This window comes from Cynocephalus volans, chromosome 5 (assembly GCF_027409185.1).
Source record: "Cynocephalus volans isolate mCynVol1 chromosome 5, mCynVol1.pri, whole genome shotgun sequence".
Classification (NCBI taxonomy): domain Eukaryota; kingdom Metazoa; phylum Chordata; class Mammalia; order Dermoptera; family Cynocephalidae; genus Cynocephalus; species Cynocephalus volans.
Window position 1 is genome coordinate 19,026,389 of NC_084464.1, and position 5,201 is coordinate 19,031,589.

The window sequence follows — 5,201 nt, forward strand, 5'->3', positions numbered from 1 at the left end:
ATAACAGTCTTGGCTAATACTTGCATAGGCGTAAAATGTTCCAGACGCCGTTCTTAAGCTCCGTGCATGATCAGTACAACCGTGTGACGAGTGGGAAAATGAGGCAGAGTGGCCCAGCCTCGTGGTCCGTGTATGCAGCTGGTCAGTGTGTCTAAAGGCAGGTGATGACACTCCAGAGTCCTCGGCCTTATCATTACAGTACAGACACGTGGATGTGGAGAGGGGTGTGTGAGGGTACAACTGTCACAGTTCTGACAACCGGCAACAAAAGAAGACATACGAAAACTTCAAATTGATATTGTTAGAAAATCGTGCAACAACGGGCCTCGGCCCCGTCTCGGCTCCTCGGGCTGCGACCGGCTCGGCGTCGCTGTCCCCGCGGAGCCGCTCACTGCGCGGGGAAGTCTGCGGCGCCCGCCGCCGCTCGTGTTGCCGCCGCCGCTTGTGTCGTCGCCGCCGCTTGTGCCGCCGCCGCAGCTTGTGTCTGTGTCGTCGCCGCCGCTCCGCAACGACCACTGCCGTCCCCTGCCCTGCAGCTGCCGCCGCTGCCGCCGCCGCTTGCGCCGCCGCCGCCGCCGCCGGCGCCGCCGCCGCTGCCGCCGCCGCTTGTGCCGCCGCCGCTGCCGCCGCCGCTTGTGCCGCCGCCGCCGCCGCTTGTGCCGCCGCCGCTTGTGCCGCCGCCGCTTGTGCCGCCGCCGCCGCCGCTTGTGCCGCCGCCGCCGCCGCTGCCGCCGCCGCTTGTGCCGCCGCCGCTGCCGCCGCCGCTTGTGCCGCCGCCGCCGCTTGTGCCGCCGCCGCTTGTGCCGCCGCCGCTTGCGCCGCCGCCGCCGCCGCTTGCGTCGCCGCCGCCTGGGGACCGGCTGTGTGACTAGGCCACAATCAGCAGTGAGTAAACATGTTCCTCAGGTCTGCGGTGTCTTGGTCGCACATTTATGGCGTTCTGAGGGCAGTGGACATTACTGCCGGGCACGGCACGACCTCGGTGCAGACAAGTGAACGGCACCATGGAGGTTCCTTAAACAATTGCAAATAGATCTACCATACGACCCAGCCATCCCATTGTTGGGAATATACCCAGAGGAATGGAAATCATCAAGTCGAAGGTATACCTGTTCCCCAATGTTCATCGCAGCACTCTTTACAATAGCCAAGAGTTGGAACCAGCCCAAATGCCCATCATCAGATGAGTGGATACGGAAAATGTGGTACATCTACACAATGGAATACTACTCAGCTATAAAAACGAATGAAATACTGCCATTTGCAACAACATGGATGGACCTTGAGAGAATTATATTAAGTGAAACAAGTCAGGCACAGAAAGAGAAATACCACATGTTCTCACTTATTGGTGGGAGCTAAAAATTAATATATAAATTCACACACACACATACACACACACACACACAAACCGGGGGGGGGGGGGAGAAGATAGAACAACCACAATTATTTGAAGTTGATACAACAAGCAAACAGAAAGGACATTGTTGGGGGGGAGGGGGGAGGGAGAAGGGAGGGAGGTTTTGGTGATGGGGAGCAATAATCAGCTACAATGTATATCGACAAAATAAAATTTAAAAAAAAAAAAAAAAAAAAAGACAAGTGAACGGCAGAAGTTCATTACTGCTCCACCAAGGAGCCCCCGTAAGAGGAGTCAACCTGCACACGGAAGCGCTGAAGTGACATCCGCAGAGCGTTTTACAAGAGTTCTGACCTGGACGGGCTCCTGTGGAAGTCACATACAAGAACGTGACATTTCTTATTCCGCACAATCTAACCAATGCGACCTGACACAGATTTACAGAGGAACTTAAGAAGTGTGGAGTTAGCACAACAGTCAGAGTACAGTGACGCAACGTACGACACGACTCTCGTGGAGGAAGAAGGCGTCCCTGTCCTCGACTGGCCTTGTGATGACGGCGCACCACCGTCCAACCAGGTTGTTGACGGCTGGTTAAGTCTCGTGCAAATTAAGTTTCGTGAAGAACCTGGTTGTCGTATTGCTGTTCATGGTGTTGCCGGCCTCGGGAGAGCTCCGGTGCTTGTTGCCCCAGCGTTAATTGAGGGTGGAATGAAATACGAAGGTGCAGTACAGTTCACAAGACAAAAGCGGCCTGGAGCTTCTAACAGCGAGCGGCTTTTCTACTTGGAGAAGTATCGCCCTAAAATGCGGCTGCGCTTCAAAGACTCCAGTGGTCGTAGAAATAACTGTTGCATTCATAAAACTGGGGTGCCTGACACTGTTGCTTTGGAAGTGGACCTGAGGCGGGACCTAATTTGTCATGCATACTAGCCAACTTGTTGGCGTGGTGAATAAGTCTAATGAAACCATAGGAGTATTGAAAAGCAGTTTTACCAGTCCACAAGCTTGACAGAATTGTAGCCTGAGTTTGGGTTATGATCAAACTTTTTGGATACTTAGCAAAAGATTCTTGCTGCTTAGCATTTAAAATGTGCTTATCATTTTGTACCAATTGACCTTTCCTGAAATCATGTGGTATTGACTTATATTTTCTTGAAATCTGTTCCCATGCCAGAATCTTATCAATACATAAGAAATTACAAAAGATTAGGTGCCAAAATACTGCACAATACTTGTATATTTTTAGTATCATACAGAACTAAAATCCCAGGAACTATGAACACTCTAGACCTTATGTGGTTTATTCCTTCAGTCATTTCAAACATTGCAAGTAGGGCCTGAATGGTTATTTGCCTGCTCACTTTATGTTTACCTCTCCCACATTCATACCAGTATACATCAGGTTGCACAACCATCGATTTTTTTTTTTAAAAAAAACCAAGTCTTACAGTGATTATTTAATGTCTTTCTAATAAATCTCATTTTGTGTTGTTAGGAAAAACCTCCATTTTGGAAATCTACACTGTACAGAAGCACATGTCTTTAATGTCTCCAGACAAAAAAGCCTTACAGTTAATTTAATTTTTGCACTCTGAGGTGCAACTTAACAGGGAGGGCCTGGAAAAAGAACGGGAGGGGGCTATTAAATATTTTTAGTAAAATGTTGCCTTTGTCTTGTGCAGAGCATGTAGAATATGCTCTTTAATTTAGTAAATATTTTTTAAAGGTAGAGATGCTTTGTTATTGTAGCTAAAACAATTCTTAATCATAAAATTCTTGAAATTCTTTTTCCCCCCGTACTTATCAGAAGTTGTTTATCAACTTATGTTTGTTTGAAGTGCTTTTTCCCCCCTTTTCTTCCCAATCTCTCTTGCAAAAAACGAAGTGGGTTTCTGCTAATGAGTTGAGCAGATATCTAATACTTTATATGCCTTTTGAGCTGTGTAACTTAATATTTGGATACTTGATAATTTGTTTTATTATGTAATTGATAAAATGGTGATGTGTATTAATGTTAGTTCAACCATATATTTATACTGTATCGGAATGTGTAGTTATAGTTCTGTGGGGAGAAATAATTTGTCAGTGTTCATCAGCTTGTAAAAACTTAGTGCGAGAGCTTAAACATCTAAATAAATAAATGCATTTATAAAAAAAAAAAGAAAAAGAAAATTGTGCAACAACATATGATAGAAGGTACTCTGGTTTCGTAACTGAACATAGCTAGTTTGAATCCCCACTCTGCCACCAGCTGTCTGGTAATAGAGGTCAAGTTTTTTTTAAATCCTCTTGGTTACAGTTTCCTTACCTGAAAATGGGGATAATAATAATATCTACTTAACTTAGTTGTGAAAAGCTAAGTGAATAATGTCTGTAAAATACTTAGCTTGGCGTGGATAACAAATGTTAGTTCCCTTAATTCTGATGAAGCAAGGGAAGAATGTGATCTTGAAAAACAGAAACGTGTTTTCAGAAAGACATTTATCGCATAAACACATTTATTACCATTTTATTTTCTTGTGCACAAGCGTACTTAGGAATTGGATCGCCTCTTCTCTCTTTTGCATTCTGCCAGAACCTATTCACAAATACAAGAGACATGTTATGTTGGAAAGCTAATGGTAAGGGCTGGTAAAATCAACATTGTATTCAATTTCACATGGAGAAAGTGCTCCAAATGCCAGGAGCGGGGACAGTATTAAGAGGCGGTGCCTGTATCCCCTTTCCTTTTGCTTCAAAGCACCAGGCCTTTGAGTGCTTGTCATGAGTCAGCATAGGAAGTGCATCTTCTCAACTTGACCCAAGGCTGTCATTGCACAATCATCTCTTGATAGCCACACAAGCAAAATCTCACCTCACTATTGATTTGATTTTTTAAAAATAGTGTAACAATTTGATTAATAGAAAATTCTATAAGAATAATATTTTTGGTTGTTTTATAGTCACATAGAAGCCTAGATATTATTTCTCTAGTTAGCTAAATTTATTCAAGAATGATTATATTTGATTGGATATCCCAATGTAATCATTCTTGAATAAACTTAGCTAACTAGAGAAATATTATACTTGTACGTTGCACAAGGATAGATGTTTCCCCAATGCCCCAGCACTCTTTGCTTTGGAGATGTGCACAGTAAGGCACCAGAAAGACCAGTGAGAGGAGCACATGAATTCAGGTCTCTACTCTCCAAAGGAAGGTAGAGAGGGAATTTCTTCAGAGAGACTGAAGGATGGCATATGTCCCTGTGTGAATATGCTTGCATCTTTGCACATGTAGAGACAACAAACATTTTTCATGTGGCCTTTCACTATCCCCTTTCTTTTCTTCATAATGATTTCCTTTGAGCAAAAAGTTTAACTCCTCCATTTGTTTTCTGTGTGTGATATTTACTAATTGATTGCTGTTAAGTCAAATATCAAATGAATGACAAATTCAAACAAGCTTAAGAAGTTTTGGACTATCTGTAAGATAAAATATATTACTCCATTTGTGCACTAAATATCTTGCCATCAACATTATTGGACGGTCAAGACTCCAGACAGATAAAAACATTCGATTGAGTTTGAAAAGCGGGAATGGAAGTGTGGGCTGTTTTTTCTCATTGTTCACTCTTGTCGATTTCATGAAATGACAAAATGAATGTCCCGCATCCTGGCAGCTGTGTGGAGGGCTGGTGATTTTCTGAATGGAAGCGTTAACTGGAAAACTGCTCTTGCCCGGAAATGGATGAACTCCAGGGACTTTCAAGATGTAGCTGCCACATCTCTTTTTGTGTGTTGAAGTAGTTTATGCTTTCTGATCTTTTTTCTTGTACAAGCAGGTCCCTCTTTGGGAGTG

The 5,201-nt window shown here is 44.2% G+C and overlaps 1 pseudogene; it reads left to right on the forward strand.

Moving 5' to 3' along the window:
- The first annotated feature begins 1,725 nt into the window (after positions 1-1,725).
- Positions 1,726-2,327, forward strand: LOC134378897 (protein tyrosine phosphatase type IVA 1-like; annotated as a pseudogene).
- Positions 2,328-5,201: the final 2,874 nt, after the last annotated feature.